General features: G+C 44.2%; 1 long non-coding RNA gene across 1 annotated transcript in view; it reads right to left on the bottom strand.

Moving 5' to 3' along the window:
- Window positions 1-1,654: 1,654 nt before the first annotated feature.
- LOC129046092 (uncharacterized) overlaps window positions 1,655-20,914 on the bottom strand; it is a 217,818-nt gene continuing 198,558 nt past the window's right edge. The window contains exons 3-5 of the long non-coding RNA XR_010405387.1: window positions 6,995-7,153; window positions 6,175-6,297; window positions 1,655-4,495 (exon numbers count right to left, since the gene is read on the bottom strand). This is a non-coding gene — a long non-coding RNA (uncharacterized LOC129046092). The remainder of the gene's footprint in view (window positions 4,496-6,174; window positions 6,298-6,994; window positions 7,154-20,914) is intronic.

The following is a 20,914-nucleotide window of genomic DNA, read 5'->3' as shown; positions in this document are numbered from 1 at the left end:
ACCTCTATTTCTCCTGTGGTATTGTGCCTACTCTCTTGGTTCTGAATGCCCCAGACCGAGTCCAAAATTTGACCCCTTTACTCATTCTCATTAAAAAAACAAACAAACAAACAAACAAAAAAACAATAAAAATCACTTGAGTTAAAGATCCAGTGTTACGGATCTAGTAAATGTTTCTGAAAATTTGAAAGTCTCATCACTCCTGTATGGTTTTTTACCATCCCTTATAGGCACCACCCCGGCTGCCAGACACCTTTCCAACACCAGTGTTTTTAGCATTTGACTTTCTGGCTCTGTCTAGCTCCCCAGGAAGTGTCTGCTTCTTTGCCAGGTTCTTGTGCCTCTCCCACCAACCTTGAAATTCCAGCAAATAAAATGTCTCCAGCCTCCAGCCAAACCTACCAAATTATTATGATGTTCTTTCCACGGTCATATTAACCTAAACAGAGTTCCAGATGCTTCTCAGGGTACAACAGATAGGTTACTACACTTAACGCCTATGGATGGAGACAGATATTTGTATATGTAATACGGACCCAACATGTCACATTAAGTACAACTACAGAGGACAGCACAAGTAAAGTGCTATCTACCTAAAGCAAGCAAATATTAACCATTGTGAGCAACATATCTCAGTGAACCCACTGATGTATTCAATAGTTGCTAAGCATCTGCTAGGAATGTCCATCTCTGTGCTGCAGGCTGGCCATCCTGAGGTGAGTTCACCTTCTGTTAGGACAGAGGACGTGCATTCAAATGCCTGTGATATAGGTCAGAAACCGTCGGCCGTCACAGAAGGAGGCGAAACACACTACGGAGTTCAGAAGCAGAGAAGTACCATTGCATAGACACATCTCTTCTGAGGTTGTAGGAGATGGTGTATCAGTCAGCCAGGGCTCCCACAACAAACCACCACGGGCCAGGGGACTTAAACAACAGAAATTTATTTCTCCTAGTTCTGGAAGCTGGAAGTCCAAGATCAAGATGCCAACTGATTTGGTTCCTGGTGAGAACCCTCTTCCTGGCTTGCAGATGGCTGCCTTCTTGCTGTGTCTTCAGATGGTGGATAGAGAGAGTACGAGCCAGCTCTCTGATTCTCTTCTTAGAAGGACATTAATCCTATTGGATCAGCGCCCACCTGTATCACCTCATGTAACTTGTGACTTTAATTACCTCCATAAAGACCCTCTCTCCAAATGCTGTCACCTTGGGATTGGGGCTACAATATATGAATGGAGGGGGGCATTCAGTCCCTAACAGATGCTATTTTGGAAAGCTGTCTAAAAGGTTATTCAGTGGCCAAGTCATTTCAGGCGAAGAGAATACCAAAAAATGATGGTGATGATGATAGTAATAATAGTCATAGTAACAATACTAATGACCATGTACTGTGCTCTTGTGAGGAGCCCATTGATACCACTTTTCAGTTCTAACAACAATATTACCAGGCAAGCCCTGCAGAGCTCCTTTAATGGAGAAGAAACTCTAGGCTTCAGGAAGTGATTTTTGCACCAGATCATTCCACTGGTTAATTGGTAGAGAGAAGGTTGAACTCAGGTCTGGTTACCACAAACTAGCACTGCCGTGCTGGGGACTCATACAAAATTTTCTTGGTGCAGTTGCTCCATGACCTTTGCCAGGGCTCCCCCGGCGGACCCTGGAGCCTTACCTTGCAGGAGCAGGGAACCAAACCTGAGATTTTCTCAAGTCTTTCAGCTACCTCGTGCATACTCAGGGCTGTGAAAGGGTCAATATGTTTAAATCCCAAGTATCTCCTCTTAGTTTTACCTTCACACAAACATAATAGGCAACAGAGCTTTCTAGTGGAGTCTAAATAGCTTTTTGTCAGCCCACAGGCTTTTAAGCCAAATTTGCACTTCTAGAAGCAATTTCCTCAGACCTGGTTGGGCTGCAGGGAGACAGCTAAATGCTTCTCTACCTCTTCTTGTCTGACAAATTGAGTTTCCTGTAAAGAAGGGGGAAAATCCTAACAGTGATTCATCTGTAGGTTCTACTCTTTCCTGAACTTTCTGAGGGATTGTTGGCTTCTTTCCTCCCACCCCCTTTATCTCACTGTGCATTAAAATTCCACTTGAAGTCTTTATGAGTTTGAGGGCATCTCTGAGTCCACCTGGGAGAAAACCATGCTGAGAATCAGTGTGAGTGGGTGCATATTTCACAACTGGAACCGATGAAATTGTGTGTCCTTGAACCATTTACTTAATCTCCTGACCCTCAGTCTCTCCTTCTATAGCAGCGAGATAAACATACTTCCCTCACAAGATTGTTCTGTGGGAAAATGCATGATAAATCATCTAGTCCAATAGGCACAAAGTAGATACTCAAAAACTAGTAGTATTTTAATTTCTATCGCTAGCACTTGATTTTTTTAAAAAGATTTATTTATTTATTTTAGAGAGAGAGAGAGGGACAGCACAAATGGGAGGGGCAGAACGAGAGGGAGAAAGAACCTCAAGCAGACTCCCCACTGAGCATGGAGCCCGATGCAGGGCTCAATCCCAGGACCCTGAGATCGTGACCTGAGCCAAAACCAAGAGTTGGATATTCAACCAACTGTACCACCCAGGAGCCCCTATCACGGGCACTTTAAAATATTAGCAACACTAGTAATGTATTCTATGGTTTAATTCTGCTTCTCAGAAGGAAATACCTAAATATGTTGTCTGACCCGAAATTGGTATATTTCAATTGGGCTGCACCTCACCAGCTCTGGAGTTCACAGCCCATTAGCAACAAACAGTACAGGGGTGGGTTGGGCTGTTACTGAGCACCACTGTGTAATACGATGTCTCACTCAATCTTCACATTAACTTCATGAAGCATCTGTTGTCAGCTCTGTTTTATTGATAGCTGTCAGCTCCCTGAGTTCAAGGCCTGTGTCTACTGTGTTCCCCGTGGAGTATTCGGGGCCCGGGATAACACCTGGTATACATCAGACATTCGGTAAGTGCAGGCCGAGTGAGTGTGTATAGCCACTTTCCCCAGGAGGTCTGTAAAGCTCCAAAGTGGGTCATGGGTCACATCTTCTCTGTTCCCTCATTCCTGAGCACAGAGACAGGCACGTGTTAGGCCCATTGTTAAAGCCTGGGTTTGAAAACTGGTAGTTGAAGGCAAAGACCGTGAGAAAGGGACCAGAGCATGCACATGGAGAAAGTTGGAGGTCACTGGTCATTTTGCAAAGAAAAGGGATGCTTCCTCCTCTGAGGAAAAGTGGTAGGGAAGAGAGTAAGTGGGAAGGTAGGGGGGAAAGAAGAGAAAAGTCCCTTTGCAAGGTGGGACAGCACAGTGATTGAGAATTCTACCTTTGTATCGAACGAAGCTTGGTTTGGTTCTTGCCTGGCAAAAGCCAAGTCATCTAAAACTTCTGGGCCCCGATTTTCTCATCTGTAAAGTTGGTATAATGAAACATACATTTCATGGTGTTTTGTGGTAATACAAAAATGCGGAAGTGCTTTATGAATTATAAAGGGCTATATACAAACGGTTCTCAATACACCTACTACAGCAAGATCTGGCACTTATAAATGTTACAGAAGGAATATCTCAATTAGTCCTGATATGCAGAATAGAGATCCTGCTTATGCTGTAAACTCTCATAATGAATCGGTATCTCCCATAGCATAGAATTAAATAAATAGCTAAGGATAGGGGTTTAGTCCATCCTTCCAACCCAATCTTTCAAAATCCTACCAAGAATCATCTATCAAGGAATCAGTTTAAAAAATTCAGAGTGAATTAAAGAAAGTTGAACAGTCAGCCAGCTCGTCTGACTCTATTGTTCCGACAAGTGATGAAGGAGAAACAAAAACAATTTGTTTGTATGAATGGAGTGGGCTTGTTCTTCATGCAGCGTGATTCACCCAATTCCGGAGCCAGTCCAACTGGGAGACTAGAAATGTGGGATTTGTGTTGATTACTTTGTGTTGTTTGGGTAAAACCAGACAAATCTGGGTATGTATAACTTTTTATTATATTTCTGAACTATGGGGGGGAAGCCTTCAATTTTTTTTCCATTTATTTTAAATAGTGGCCTTTGAAACTGGTTTTTGGTTTTGTATATAACAGCGGAGAAGGGATGACCCACTTTCCTTCCATGCTTCCTCCCACCCAGCCTCTAAATAAGTGTGAGCTAGTCACTACCATACATGTGGGTGGCAGCTCTGTTCTTGGTTCAGGGAGAGAAAGAAGCACAGGCAAATAGGGATGCTTTTTAGCAAGTTGTGGGACTTGAAATCTTGCATTTGTAATAATCGAAGGAAAATGGAACCAAGTCAATTATTGTTGAGAGATACAAAAGCCAATCACATTTGGTTATTGTTATGTGGGGTACCAAGCACAGAGAACTCACCCACTGCAAACTTTGTAGTCATTTTGTGAAAAACTTAATTTCTAGCAGTCAACTCCAGTAATATCAATGGTGATGTTTCATCATATTGTTTCCGACTTGCTGGATAGTGTTTGCTCACTAGAAGCCCTGCAATGAATTTAGAAATCAGAGTGCTTAAAAACATATATCATTGAAGGTAAAGAAAAATCACCTGATAATAAATATTTGCAAAATACTTTAAAAACAGTATTTTTTTTTCAAAATTGCTGGTAGCATCTTCAGATTAGATAGTTTCATGAGAAGTAAATGGGAGAAAAAGAAGAAATCTAACCCCGTTTGGGTGTTTGATACATTCTCCTTGAACTTCATTTACTCAACTTTTATTATGTCTCAGGTATTGTCCTGTGAGTTACTCTTTACTGACCACCGTTAAACTGATTTTGTAATTACAGTCTTTTCTCTAAGTATTTAGGTTCATTGGAGACAGTTTGTGGCCATCACAGAAAGACAAGGTGAAAATCAATGGGCTGCAGTGTTCCCACACATGATCTATATTTATAGATATTGGAAGTGGACTGAGTCATCCAGAGATGAAGGAAGTGTTGAGGATCTAGGACTCAAGAGACAATAATATCCCTGTTTTGTGATGTGGCTTCCTTTGCCTTCTGTCTTAGCATCAGAAAATAGAACTTTCATCCTTTGACCTGGAATCTTTATGGCAATATTCCTTGGGAAGCACCAAGGAATATTGAGTGAGTATGGATAGTGAGTATGGAGATAATCATTATGTCTGTTTTGGTGTCTGTACATGGGTTCAACTAGCTTTATTGGCTAGCTGTGGAGTTATACGAACAAACACATCAGTATCTTTCAGAATCACATTTATCGAACATCTATTATGTGCTTGAATCTACTACATTCATTCATAGAACTGCATCAAAAGACAATTCAGACATTTACTTGTTATGAACATTTTATCACATGGAAAACAAAACATTTGCAAACAAGGAGATTTCAACCCAAAGATGGCAAGTGGCTCAGAGGCACATTGTTACAGGATGGATTATAAAGTGAGCAGGATAAAGTTGTTTAAACTTTACCTGATCGGCTATTATGATGGGTGTTTCCAAATTGCAGGGGATTGGCTAAAAGTAATTATATTAGACCATTTTAGGAAGACAACTTATGTTTTATTTCCAAGTATCAGAGGCATTTATAAGACTTGACCCAAGTTAAATTTTGCTTATGTTCATGAAATAAGCTAGATTAAGTACATTTCCCTTACATGGCTTCACTGTTTTCGTCTGCTTCAGGGATTTTCAGGTGGTCTTCATTCTATTTATTTATTTATTTATTTATTTATTTATTTATTTATTTATTTATTTATTTATTTATTTGACAGAGAGGGACACAGCGAGAGAGGGAACACAAGCAGGGGGAGTGGGAAAGGGAGAAGCAGGCTTCCCGCGGAGCAGGGAGCCCGATGTGGGGCTCGATCTCAGGACTCTGGGATAATGACCTGAGCTGGAGGCAGATGCTTAACTACTGAGCCACCCAGGTGCCCCGGTCTTCATTCTATTTTAACACCTGTCTAATTGGCCTCCATACAGAAATAAAAAAAATTGAGTAAACTCCACATGTTAACACTATGGCAAACTACATGTATATAGTGTCTTAGGTAAAATAATGGCTCCCCAAAGATGTCCCCAATCTAACAACCGGAATCTGTGACTATGTTGTGTTCCATGGCAAAAGAAACTTTCAGAAGTGATTAAGGTTACTGACTTGAAGACGGAAAGGATCCTGGATTATCCAGGTGGACCTACCTAATCACACAAGACCTTAAAAGCAGAGAATTTTCTCAGGTCGCGCTCAGAGAGATGTGGCAGAAGTTGGGGAGACTCAAAGCGTGAGAGGGCACTTGACCCCCATTGTTGAAGGGGGACCACCTGGAAAGCATGGGAAGAAAAGCAAGTGACCTCCAGGAACAGGAGAAGAGGAACCCCAGTCCTACAATTGCAAAAACTCCTTTCAACTCACAACCTGCATGATCCCAGAAGCAGGTTCTTCCCCAGAGCTCTGGAAAAGCTCAGCCTTGCCAACACCTTGATTTTGGCCTCTTGAGACTCTAAGCAGAGGACCAGCAAAACCATCCTAGTCTTTTGACCCACAAAACTGTGAGTTCATAGGTGGGTTGTTTTAAGCTAGTAAGTGTATAGTGATCTGTTATGGCAGCAATAGAAAACGAATGCATACAGTTTGAGATTTGAGTTGAGTAGCAGATACGCATATCCACTACCTTTTTACATTTAAAAGCAGCCAATGAAACATTCGTGGAGTCTTTTCTAATTTCCTCCCAGTAATACAATTCTAAGATTCCATTCTACCTTTATGTAATTTCAGCTCAAAAAAGCCCAAAGGCTGCAATTACCGAGGAGGGATAATAAGATACCTAACGTTTGCTACCTGAAGAGAATTGGACATGTTAATTTTCATGGAGAATCTCCAGTGAATTTCCCAAGAAATTTCATTTTCTAGAACCTTTCAGCTCAGAGCAATTTGCCGTTTGGGGATCTGCAGCTAGAACAACCAATTATGCAAGGGCTGTATCATCATTTTTCAATGAAAAGTTCAGCACTGCCTCACCTGCAGTGGGATGCGAGAGGAACCCAAGACATGTTGTCTTTCTGGAAAAACAACTATCCGTTGCTGGGTCACATGACGCTCTTGGCCTCGTTGACTAGTAGCTCCAGCCATCTTAGAGCAGTTGCCCCTCCTCTCTGGCTCCTTCTCCCGTGCAGTGTCCTAATGAAGGAATTTGTGTGGTAGCGATGTAGGGTACCCCTTCTCCTACATCCTAGGGTGCCTGGGAGCAGAAAGTGTGTCTCCCACATATTTATATTCCTGCAAGAGCCTGGAATCTGGTCTTTCAATAAATTCAAGATGATTTGTATAAAAAAATGGAAGGCTTTGCAAGCTCAGCCATCCAGTTCTTCTCCTATACACCAGAGACTCTGCTCGTCTTTAGGAATGCATTAGTGCATCAGATACAGGTTTTCTGTTCTCAGGGTGCTCTCGGTCAGTAGGCACATGGACACCCAAATGAAGTTTATGACAGTGTGCCAGGTATTACACCTAATGAATATGCAGAGTATTAGAAACGCCAAGAGAAAGATCTGGGCCTTTTTTTTTTTTCTTTTTTTTCTTGAGAGAGAGATAGCATACACCAATGGGGGAAGGGCAGAGGGAGAGGGAGAGAGAGAATTGTAAGCAGGCTCCATGCCCACCGCAGAATCCAATGCAGGGCTCAATCTCACAACTCTGAGTCAAGACCTGAGTCAAAATCCCAAAATCAAGAGTCGGTCGCTTAACCAACTTAGCCACCTGGGCGCCCTTAGACCTGGGACTCTTATTGGGGGGGGAGGAGGGGAAACTGTCATCTAACTGTTTGTAGCAGAAACAAAGTTCAAGCATAATCTGAAAGGAAGAAGAGATGGTAGTCAAGAAAGAGAAAAGAACATGCTTTCCAAATACTGTAAGTGGACACGGGGAAGTGGAAGAAGATGGGGTTGGAGAAGCAGAAAAACAACACACAATGAATGGCCTGGATGTCCTGGGACTTGGTGCTCGGGACAAGGGCATGGGAGTAAGAGAGCCGTATCCACCGGGCAGTATTCCAAAGGCGAGGACTGGCTGGCCGTGCAACAGGTATTTACGGGAAGCCCGAGGGGGGCGTGAGAGACATCGGGTGGTTGCTGCCATAGGGCAAGGGCAGAATAGAAGCTGAATGCAGAATGGTGACTGAAAGGCAGAATTTGTTGCCTTTAAAAGAGATGCAGTATGAAATAATCTAGACATAGAGTTTAGAATCACCAGCAAACGATTACATTTTCAATGGAAAAGCATAATTAGTACGTTGTTTGGTGACACAAAATAAAGATGCCAGGTGGAACAGTGTTTGCTGAACTCAGCTCAGCTTAATTGAAAATGCTGCGTGATTGAAAGACGCGAATCCTGTCTCCCTCTTGTAAAAACAAAAGGCACTGTTCTTTCACCTGAGCTTCTCAGTGCCAAGGAATGAATGCATTAGCTGGAAGCGCTCGGGGACTGGAGAAAATGTACACCGACTGAACATTAGCTAAAAGTGCCAACGTCAGGGGCTCTGACAGTCAGAGAGAAGGTGAGTTTGGATAGAAACTCATTGTGTGTGAACGTGATCTCTTTATGGGTTTTTCTGCCCCCAAGCTGAGAACTAAGAGGGGTTCTCTGAAGATAGCAACAAAAGGACAGATTGAAAACAGGAAAAGTTAAGGCAGAGCAGGTCAGTGGAGTCAGACCTCTATGCAAACATGACTTTGCAGGCTTCCACGGAGGTGGGTAGGGCACCAGGCTTTCTGGGACTCTGCTGCTCCATAACAAATGGTCTGTACTAGTGACTATGACCCAACCTCGAGAACTGTGGTCTACTTACTCAGAAAATTCTACTTGGCTAGTACATTTCATAACGTACCAGTTCAACCTCTAAACATCTCTAAAACAAGAAAAAAAGGTTTACGCCAATAAAACTATCACTCCCCTCCCTGGGAAGGAGGGACACAACTTCAATCCCATTTCTTTTTTTTTTTTTTTAAGATTTTATTTATTCATTTGAGAGAAAGAGAGAGAGAGAGACCACAAGGCAGGGGGAGGAGCAGAGGGAGAGGGAGAAGCAGACTCCCCGCTAGACAGAGAGCCTGACGCGATCCCAGGATCCCAAGATCATGACCTGAGCTGAAGGCAGACACTTAACTGACTGAGCCACCCAGGCAGTGCCCCCCTTCAATCCCACTTCAAAAGAATACATGAATTAATGAGTAAATGAGTGAATTCCAAGGTATTAATGATCAATGAAACTTAATTACTCAGGAAAACCATGCATTTCCAAAAAAAGTCCTAAGAGTAGAATGGTGGTTATCAAGGGCTTGGGGAGCGGGGAAATGGAGAGATGTTGGTCAAAGCGTACAAACGTCCAGTTATAAGATAAATAACTTCTGAGTATCTAATGCACAGCATGGTAATTATAGTTAATAATACCGTATTATGTACTTGAAAGTTGCTAGGAGAATAGGTTTTCAATGTTCTCACTACAAAAAATAAATGGTAATTATGTGACATAATGGAGGTGTTAGCTAACACGGTGGTGATAATTATTTTACAACATATAAATGTATCAAATCAGCATGTTATAAATCTTGAACTTGCACAGTGTCATATCTCAATTATATTTTAATAAAGCTGGACAAAAAAACAAAAACAAGACAAAACAAAAAATTGGTGAAAGGTATGAACAGATAGCTCACCAAGGAAGATACGCCAATGGCAAACAAGCACATGGAAAGATGCTCAAGATCACAGGTCACCAGGGAAATGCAAATGAGAACCATGAGATGAGATACCAGTACACGCTTATGAGAATGGCCAACACAAGGAATACCGACAACACCGAAACTTGCAAGGATATGAAGAAACAGGAAGTCTCACTCGTTGTTGCTGGGAATCCAAAATGGCACAGCCACTTTGGAGGACACTTTGGCAGTTTCTTACAAAACTAAACATACTTTCATCTTAAGATCCAGCAGTCCCACTGCTTGGTATTTACCTAAAGGAGTTGAAAACTTACGTCCATGCAAAAACCTGCACAAGGATGCTTCTAGCAGCTTTATTCACAATTGCCAAAACTTAGAAATAACAAAGATGTCCTTTAGTACGTGAATGGGTAAATAAACCGTGGCCCATCCAGACAAGGGAATATTATGCAGTGCTAAAAATAACTGAGCCATCAACCTTAAATGCATATTACGATGTGAAAGAAGTCAATATGAGAAGTCTACATCCTGTATGATTCTAACTATATGACACTGTAGACAAGGAAAAACCATGGAGGCAGTAAAAAGATCCGTGGTTGCCAGGGATTGGTTGGGGGGGGTGGGATGAAGAGGCAGAGCACAGAGGATTTTTAGGGCAGTGAAACTATTCTGTACGATACTATCTATAATAGTGGATACACATTATCATACATTTGTGAAACTCATGGAATGTACCACACCACACGTGAACCCTAATGTGAACTAGGGACTTTAGATGATAATGATGTGTCCGTGTAGGTCATCAGTCGTAACAAATGTACCTTCTGGTGAGGGATGGTGATGTGTGTGGGTGTGAGAGAGAGAGATCAGGGAGCATCTGGGATAGCTCTGTACTTTCTGCTCACGTTTGCTGTGAACCTAAAAGTGTTCTTAAAAAGTCTTTTTAATAAAAAGGAGGGGGGAGTTTACCCCAAATTAGTAACTCCAATCAGATGCTACCATCCCTGGGGTAGTAAGGGGAAAAGTGTGTGTGTTGCGGGGGGGTAAAATAATGTTACCCAGAACCCCAAACACGACCGCTGGGGCTGCTATGGGAACCCCCATGGCCCAAACACCCTGCAGGAGCTCGTGTTCCCACCACAGCTGCTGAGACCACCGGCCCCACCAGCACCATGCTCCCCAAGCTGCTGGGGCTCCCTCCCCGCTCTTGGGACCCTCCCTGGGGCCATGAAGCCAGGTTTCCACCCCTACACGTGCTGCTGGCAGCAGAAAGAACACATTTGAAAATAGAACACATTTGAAAACCTACCCCCTGCCTTCCAGTCTGCCAGCAGCGTCCCCCACTGGCAATAGCTGACAGAGAGCCAGCTGGAACGGGGACCCCGGGATGGCGGTTCAGAGACTTCCAGTCCTCTGCAGGGCGGAGGAGAGCATGTGAGCCAGACAGACAGTCTACAAGCAAGTAGTTGGCTGGTGATTTAGGCAAAGATTGCAAAGGCTCCTCCCCTTGCCTATCTGCTGGTCTTACCTCTTTGAGATTTGGATCAAAAGAGTATTGCGGGGGGCACGTGGGTGGCTCAGTTGGTTGAGCGGCCACCTTCGGCTTGGGTCATGATCCCGGGCTCCTGGGATTGAGCCCCACGTCGGGCTCCCTGCTCAGTGGGGAGCCTGCTTCTCCCTCTCCCTCTGCCTCCCCCCTGGCTTGTGTTCGTGCTCTCTCTCTCAAATAAATAAAATCTTAAAAAAAAAAAAATATTGCGGTTTCTTCTTTCTTTTGAGGCATATTTTGATTTGCCATTCGATTTCTTTTTTTTTTTTTTCCTTAAGATTTTATTTGACAGAGAGAGAGACACAGCAAGAGAGGCAACACAAGCACGGGGAGTGGGAGAGGGAGAAGCAGGCTTCCCGCAGAGTAGGGAGCCCCATGCAGGGCTCAATCCCAGGACTCTGGGATTATGACCTGAGCCGAAGGCAGACGTTTAATGACTGAGCCACCCAGGCGCCCTTGCCGTTTGATTTCTTATTTGGCCCATTGCTTGTGCAGTAGGGTGTTGTTTAATATTTACAGAGTAACTATTTAATATTTACATTGTAGATTTTCCAGACTTTTTTTTTTTAAGATTTTATTTATTTATTTGAGAGAGAGAGAATGAGAGACAGATAGCAAGAGAGGGAAGAGGGTCAGAGGGCGAAGCAGACTCCCTGCTGAGCAGGGAGCCCGACGTGGGACTCGATCCTGGGACTCCAGGATCATGACCTGAGCTGAAGGCAGTCGCTTAACCAACTGAGCCACCCAGGCGCCCGATTTTCCAGCTTTTATTGTTGATCTTTAGTTTTGTACCATTGTAGTTGGAGAATAGAACTCCTATGCTTTCAGTCTTCTTAAATTTGTAGTATTTTTTTTTTTTAAGATTTTATTTATTTATTCATGAGAGACAGAGAGAGAGACAGAGGCAGAGGGAGAAGCAGACTCCTTGCCGAGCAGGGAGCCCGATGCGGGACTCGATCCCGGGACTCCAGGATCATGACCTGAGCTGAAGGCAGTCGCTTAACCAACTGAGCCACCCAGGCGTCCGATTTTCCAGCTTTTATTGTTGATCTTTAGTTTTGTACCATTGTAGTTGGAGAATAGAACTCCTATGCTTTCAGTCTTCTTAAATTTGTAGTATTTTTTTTTTTTAAAGATTTTATTTATTTATTCATGAGAGACAGAGAGAGAGACAGAGGCAGAGGGAGAAGCAGGCTCCCCATGGAGCAGGGAGCCCGATGCGGGACTCGATCCCAGGACCCTGGGATCATGACCTGAGCCGGAGGCAGACGCTTAACCGACTGAGCCACCCAGGCGTCCCAAATTTGTAGTATTTATGTCATAAATACTTAACCAGGGGATTCTTCTGTGTATACTTGAAGAAGATGTGTATTCTATTTTTCTTGGGTGGAATGTTTTATCTATGTCTTTTAGAACTATGGATTCTGAAGTATGCTCCAAGTAAAAAAAAATGTTCCTGTTGAAAGCAAAATAGTAACTTTAACTGGGCGTACTGGTTTAAAATAAAATATACCAGAGGGGAGGTGGGTTGGGAGGGATGGGTGACACAGGTGAAGGGGATGAAGAGCACTGAGGAGTGATGTACCGAACTGTTGAATCACTATATTGTACCCCTGAAACTAACATAATACCATGCTGGAATTAAAATAAAAACCTTAAAAAAAAAGTAATCAATTTTAAAAAAGACTGGAGCCACCACCACTATCCAATGGCCTAAGCCCAGTGCCTGCCAGCTATTTTGTATTCATTTTCTCAGATCCTTATAACAACCCAGCCACGTAGGATTTAGATCTATAAATACAAAAATGACTCAGAGACATTAAGTCACTTCTCCAAGGTCAAACAGCTCTTACGGGGGAAACTAGTCAATCTCTGTTTCATCTGTCCTCAGCTCTGTGCTGTTTTTATAACTCTTGTAGCTTTACCTAATCAGAATTGAATATTGGGTGTTTTTATTTTTATTTTTTTTTTAGGTCCTAAAGTCATCACAAGACGAGTTTGTCCTAAAAGGTGTAAACAAAGAAATGAAGGGAAATTTGCCCAGGGATTGCCGTTAGCATTACTTCCCTTTTTCACCCTGGCCAGACCACTAGCCCAGGGCCAAGTGCATAAACGCCCCCAGACCTACAGAATGGCAGGTCTTCTTGCTGTGCTAGGTCCATCTTCCTCAGCGCAAGGCAGCTTGGGTGAAACTTCCCCGGCACTAGAGGTTCGGAGGAAGGACACTGGACGTGCCCGAGAGTCCCACGGCTCGTGGCAGAGGACTCAGCATAGACTTGGTCAAAGACATTGGAGGGTGTGTGAAGAAACCCTGCCACCAAAGACTAAAGGTCACGCTGTGAAATCCTGCTGGGGTGGGCATTTGGGGTTCCCTGCATTTTGTCCAGTGTGAGGGGGAGGGGATGAGTGGGATGGGTGAATGATGCTTTATAGTGGGCCGCAGAAGGGGGCTGGGAATGAAAGAAATGTGCATAATGTGTTAGCTAAGGCCCTGATTAAAATGGGTGGAATGTTCATGTCTCATGTGGGGGAGAGAAGCATGGGTCTTTTTCTCTAACTCACCACTTCACCACTGTCCCCGGGCGGTGGCTGGCTCGCCTGACAACTTGAGATTTTCATTCTCTTTTCATCTATCTGGCAATGACTATGTGCATTACCTTTGCTCCACTCAGTGTATCACGTGTTGTTAACCTCTTTGGAGTTACAAAGTACTGTGGGATTATTAAGTTAGGGAGGGCACCTTTCCTGTCCTCAAGGAGCTTGCAATCCAGAAGCGGAGAAAAGGGGGACAGACACAAAGAATTCTGATGTACAGTAACAAAATAAGGAAATGCCAAAAAAGGTAGAGGGAAAGGAAGCCATCAAATATTGAGAGCTTTTATAGATCAGGGACTTCAGCTAGTTTGTTCCATTTAAATGCCAGAGCGTCCATTAATACATATTGTTATCCTCACTTTATAGAGAGGAAAATGAGGTTCAAAGCAGCAAAGTAACTTGTCCAAAGTCACAGAGCCGGAGCCACGAGAGCTGGGTTGGAGGGGAATTCTTCTGATCCCACGCCCCGAACCACAATGCTTCAACAGAGGTGTGGACGGAGTGATCTGAGACCCAACCAATGACAAAACCCCCTGGATGGAGGAGAGAGGTGAGTGTGGAGGGAGGTGAGCTTCGGAAGTGAAGCCGCTTGACCAGACGTGAGGTACACGGCGGCCAGAGTGTGGGGAGGGGCATCCCAAGACGCAGCAGCGGCGGGTATGAGCAAAGAAATAAAACCACAAAGGCTCATGCAGGAGGCTTACATAAGAGAGGGCAAGGTCCCCTGGGGAAGCAGAGCAGTGGGAACAGAAGCATCCACCGAGCGAGCACCGAGGACTGGCCAGGCCCTGAGAACACAGAGCGGGGAGTCAGTGAGGGATGGGATCCATACGGGGCTGTGAGGAACCTTCTAGAAGCCGAAGGGCTGTCACAGACTACATGGGTTGACATCTGTTCCCATGTTTTCTGTGTGGCTTCCTGTTCTATTTCTCTTCTGTTTTTGCCACACTGAGTCCCTAGTTTTGGAAATTAAGGGTTTGAACAAATGACCCGATTTGTGATTTCCATGAGCACAGTTTAAAATCGAAATGAAAGGACTATCAGTTTCCTGATGGTGTTGGATTCTGCAAATGAGAAGCGTCATAGCCATATCCCTCCACCCCCAATTTTATCTGTGAGGAGACTCAGGCCGAGAGGCTTGCCCAAACAGTATCAGTCATTGAGCTTATTTGGGGGACCCAGGGCTCCTAAAACCAGATCCAGTATCCTTTGAGGTTCCTTCTGGTCTCCCATTATGAAAACAGAAGAACGGAGCCATTTCCATCCTAAAATGGGCTCTGCTTTTTGGAATTTGAGGTGCCTTTCTGGAGCAGATAGTGAAAATCAAAGAAAGGAGTATCTTTTTATATTACAGACATGCCTTCTGACAGAAGCAGCTTTTGTTTCAGCTGCTGTGATCAAGCAACAGACGGAGCCTGTGTGCCCATTGTCTGCTGCATGTGACAGGAATTGTTCTGTCTCTGGGTGAGAGCAAGGCTTCCGTGAGCTGCCAGTTGGCAGGCCCGACAGCTGCCTATAGCAAAAACATCAGGCCTAACATGTAGCGAAATTACTGATTCGTGTCCCATGAGAAAGTCCCTGCACAGACATCCCTAGAAACCACTGCAAATTGCTCTTTATAGCTCTTCACTTTATAACCAGATGCAGGCACTTAGACATTTTGTATAAACAAATGCTGCATGGAACCAGTTTATCCGGGGGTGGGGGGCAGACAGGGGCAGGGCACCCTCTAGCATTTTATATAATCTGGGTTCGAGAGACACGGGTTAGCAGTTTATGTGAAAGGCGGCTTCCTGATAAAAACCACGAGCCTGATGCTTATGAAATGTGGCCCATCCCCACACTTACAGATGGAGGATTTGCCTTCGGAATGATTTTCTAGGAAAACCACCGCTGGGAGAGGGGTAGCACGCCTCTTCTGCATGCATTCAATTCCTCTGAACTCAGGGGACCCTGGCTAGCAGAGCCCATGGTCTCCTGAGGTCCGGTCAACTGCCTTTCCCAACACTCTTGCCTCCTGGTGACTCTTAGCATCTCCCAAAAGCCAAATCGACTTCAGGAGACGAGGAGTGCTGTCCATCTCTCTTGTAGGGAGGAGCAAGATGGTGTCAGGGTTCTCTATGTGTTTCCAAACAGGAATTGCTGTGTGTTTATCCACTCATTTGCCCGTGTTGTCCATGAAACATGCATCTGAATGTATCCATTGTGTGTGTTCAAGTAGCAGGTGCTGTGCTGGGTGATGTTGAGGTACTGAGGACACAGAGGCAACCCAAACCAGACACGTCTCTCTCCTAATTACATTAAAGGAGGGAGTTCGAATAATTCCTCAAAGAACCATGTAAGTTCAAACCATAAGTGGTATGAAGAGGAGGCAGACAAAGAGGGAGACCAGAATCGAGTGGGAGAGGGAAGGGGGCTGCTCCCAGGAAGAGGTGGCGATCAGAGAAGGTTGAATAGGACTTGTAAAGGAAGCGTCTGGGGCCAGCATGGCACCGAGGGAAGAGTGTGGGTGAAGGCCAGGGATGGGAAGGGGAAGGAGCTTGCGATACTCAGTGCGTTGGTGGGAAGGGGGAGTAAATTGAGCATCAGTGGCAGAGGAAGAGTGTTTTTGGAGGGGGCAGCAGAGTGAGGCCATCTCTGACCACAGGGGGCTTTGTATCCTGTTAATGTTGTTGCAGTTTATCTTAAATGCAAAGGTTTTAATCAAAGGAGTGGCACATGTGAGTGTTTCAAGAAGATTTTCCCTCTTCACCTGGGTGGCTCAGTCGGTTAAGCATCTGCCTTGGGCTCAGGTCATGATCTCAGGGTCCTGGGTTCGAGCCCCGCATCAGGAGAGTCTGCTTCTCCCTCTGCCCATCCCCTTACTTGTGCTCTCTCTCTCTCTCTCTCAAATCAATAAATAAAATCTCTATAAAAAAAAGAAGGACGTTTTCCCTCATAACTATAGAGAACAAACTGATGGTTACTGGAGGGGAGGTGGGGGGCGATGCAGGAAATAGGGGATGGGGATTAAATAGTAGACTTATGATGAAAATAAAATAAAATAAGGGAAAAAAGAAGATTTTCCCTGATTGTGGTGTGGGTGGAGGTGACAGCTGAGGAGGACAAAGTGGGGAGCAGGCCACCATTTAGGAGGCTGTCGTGGTGGGCTCAGTAAGAGATGGGAGTGGCTCTGACCAGGGGACACACAATGGAGTAGAGGGAAACTGGATGTATTTGATATGAAGTTTGGAGCTAGAAACATCAGGACTCGGTGATGAGTGTGAGTGGGGAATGACAGAGACAAGATAATTCAAAATCGTCAGCACTGTCATCACTTTCCCAACGGCATAGCCCCAGGAGGCAGTGGTTCTGGGAAACTCATGTAGAGATAAAGTTGAGGACGGTCAGACATGCTGGTCTGGAGTCATCTATGACCTGATTAAAAACGATCTTCAGGCCGGTCCTCCGGACAACTCCTATCAACAACGCCAAGCCCTTGCCACATCCACGGATTCCCTTCTACCAAAACTAAATCTGTTTCTGCGCCTTTCTTTAGCATGGGTTTGGTCACGCTCTCCTTCCCCATGCTTACACATCTCTGCCGCAAACTGTTCAGAGCCAACAGATCCCCTCCTCTGTGCACTCTTCCCTGACTACCCGAAGGCAAGGGCCCTTAGTTATGGCCCTCTCTGCTCCAATCCAGCCCCGTGTCCCCTTTGACCGCATCAATCTGTGTATGGAACGGAAGGGCTAGCAACATGGACTTGGTCTCAGACAGACCTGGATTCAATCCCGGCTTTCCCTCAGAGCAGCTTCCTAACTGTGGTTAACTCCCGTTAACTCACTGATAGAACAGGAATATTAACAGTGCATATCTCATGGGATTGTCATGAGGACAACATGAGATAATGTAGGTCAGTTGTGTGGCTCGGTACCCGGGATGATGAATGTAAGCACTCAGTGAATATAAACCGTCATCATCCTCACCACCATCACCATATAATCATGATTATCTGTAATTTTTATAAGTAACCTTCACTCATCTTTTGTCAGACATGGCTAGATTGAGCATTCCTCAGGGCAGATGTCAGGACATTTGTTTTGGTATCTCTGACACCAAACACGCTGTCTAGACCAGCATAGATACTCGGTTGATGTTTTTGAATGAATGAGAAAAACGAATACCAGTAAGATGAAACTCTCTGGAAAGTGAGTGGGCCAAATGATATACTTAGGAAAGAAAGCAGGGTACCGGTTATGCTCCTTTAACCCAAATATTTTGTTTTATTATATAACCTACGATTTATTACCGGGGAACTAGACATATGCCTCCTGTTTTCAAAAGGCCACTGCCTGTGGGAAACAAACAGGAAATCCCACTGCATTTCTACTTAAAATGGAATTCCTCATTTCTCTTCATGCACAGAAAAGCAGCTGAGTCTGATGGGCAACTGTAGTTATAGGAGGAGTATCACGTCACAAACACTACATTGAAGGGCAAGGACGTGGTGATGGTGTTACTTATCTTGCAACAAAGGATTGTCCTGAAAAGTGTATTGTAATACCAACTTAGCATCTGTGCTTAGCAGGACCTCACTGTACAAGGTCTGAACGTAATACACAGACATTCTTGAAGAGCCAGCATGAGAGGAGATAATGTGTTTTGTTCCTTGCAGTTCCCTGTTTCTAACCATCATAGGTGCCTGTATGTGGAGACGTTTTTTTGTTTTGTTTTGTTTTCGCAGTTTAGGTGGTGGGTAGATGGGCAAGGTTCAAGATAAAGATAGAGCAAAGCAAACTAAAGATAGAATTTAAAAAAAAAAAAAAAACAACAGCTAGAGAGGCAGGGAGAGAAGTAAAAGAGAGCAGCGAATCACCGCCTGACCTCCACTATGGAAATTTCCGGCACCACGGAGATGTCTAAGGGAGATTTCAATTTGTTGTTGGCTGGGCCAACATAAACCCTCTGTCGGCTCTATGCAATCTTCAGTAAATTATATATTGCTCATGAGTGCTTTTGTGTGAATGGATTATTTTAGGGGAAAGCAACTCACTGAAAGAAACTGGAAACATAGTTATTTTTCTCCCCTTTGAGAAAGTAGTAAGACACATTTTTAAATGAGGGGAAACAAGAGATTAAAGTGTTTAGTGCCTTCTGAGCAAAGAAAAGTCTTTGTGCTTTTCTTTATAAGGATGAAGGAATAAAAAAGAAAAACAGAAGATAAAACAAGAGACAGAAATCTTATGCGCTGTATAAATACATATCTAATCATATCAAACTTATTCTCCCCAAGTTCTTTATCAAGCTCTCTGTGCTAGTACATTGCACAGAAAAAGAAAAGTCTATATGCACAGTCAGTGAGAAAGCACATTTACCATCGCAATGCCCTGGAATCCAGGATCCACTCCAAAGGTACCGAACTGTAATGGATTTAATTGTTTAAGAAGAAAATAAAGTCCTCGTGGAGATTGTTGTTAAAATCAGAATAATGTAAAGATACCATGATAGGATGGTTAAACCTCAGTGAGAATATGGAGACCCCTCTTTGCAGGGTTCATGGTCAGCTGTTTCTTACCCACTGGCATCGATCTTATTGATGGGGTTCTGTCATGGTTAATTTTCTGTGTCAGCTTGACTGGGCTAAGGGACACCCAGATGGCTGATAAGACATTATTTCTGGGTGTGTCTGTGAGGGTGTTTCTGGAAGAAATTCAGTAGACTGAGTGAAGAGATCTGCCCTCACAGTGTGGATGGGCATCATCCAGTCTATTAGGGACCTGAGTAGAACAACAACAGCAAATGAACAAAGAGAAATTTCCCTCCCTTTCTTCTTGAGCTGGGATGTCCATCTCTTCCAGTCCTTGGACATTGAGCTCCTGGTTCTCGGGTCCTGGGACTCCAGGACTGAACATCAGCAATCCCTGGGTTCTCAGAAGCTAGGACTTGGACTGTTATACCACTGGCCTTCCTTCCGGGGTCTCCAGCTTGCAGGCAGCAGACTGTGGGACTTCTCGGCCTCCATAACCACACGAGACAATTCCTATATTAAATCTCCTCTTAAATACATAGATATACCTATCCTATTAGTTTTGTTTCTCTGGAGAACCCTGACTATGCAGATTCATTTGAAAAGGTCCAGGTCCTTCCTGTATCACTTAAGTATTTTAAATATCATTCTGCCTGGGTGTCTAGGTTTTAAAGCTTAGTTTATGTGAAGGTACTCAAGTTCCCTGGTCCTTTCTATTTTTCTTTATATCCACATCTCTTTTAGCCCTAAGGATTTTGACATTGAAGTGACAGCTAGCAGTCCTCAGATTAGGCTTGTCTAGTTTCACCAGAGGTAGAGGTGATTGCCTCTCCTGTTTTTATCTCTCCAAATAGACAACAGACACACACACACACACACACACATATAATCATGAATCAGATACTAAGAGGTAGAAGTAGAAAATACCTTCACCGTTTAATCCCTGCTTCTTTGAAGTACTTATGACCATTTTACTTGCAAGTGTTACAAACTCCAAGCTGCCAAACCAAAAACAAAACAAAGCAAAGCAAAAATGGACCTTCGAACCCCCAAGGTAGGCACGCTGCATCGAGATCAGGCTCTTATCTGAGGCAGCACCACTTCCTTAGGGGCTACTTGGAAATATAGGGGGAATTTTGCTTATCACATTTGGGGGAGGGGGGTTACTGACATCTAGGGGGCCTCAAGGAGAGGATGGAGGTTCCAGCAATGAGCAGAACATTTCACTCAAAGGGCAATTGTCTTACCTAGAATGCCAGTAGCTTTCCCTTTGAGAAACCCTGACCAGATGAACAAAGCATTACACCAAGACTCTCAATGTCTTAGCTCTGCCTGGCATCCATCATGGCTTCCTTCCCAGGGGGCTCATGGCAGATGTTAGCACAAGAACCTCGGGCTAACAGATTAGCAATGCCAGCAAAACAGTAGTCTCTTTCCCCTTGGCTGTAGCAGAAATCCTGATTCCATTGAGTGGGATTGGCCCAACTCGAGTTACTTGCTCATCTTTGATTTGAAAACCCTGGACAGGGGAGGGCGTGCAGTGTGGCCAGGCTTGGGAAAGTATCTC

Source organism: Mirounga angustirostris, unplaced genomic scaffold (genome assembly GCF_029215605.1).
Source record: "Mirounga angustirostris isolate CCGP_5_RB_7025 unplaced genomic scaffold, mMirAng1.0.hap1 SCAF_10, whole genome shotgun sequence".
Lineage (NCBI taxonomy): Eukaryota > Metazoa > Chordata > Mammalia > Carnivora > Phocidae > Mirounga > Mirounga angustirostris.
The sequence above is the reverse complement of the archived record's forward strand: the minus strand, read 5'-3'. Positions and strand labels throughout refer to the sequence as shown.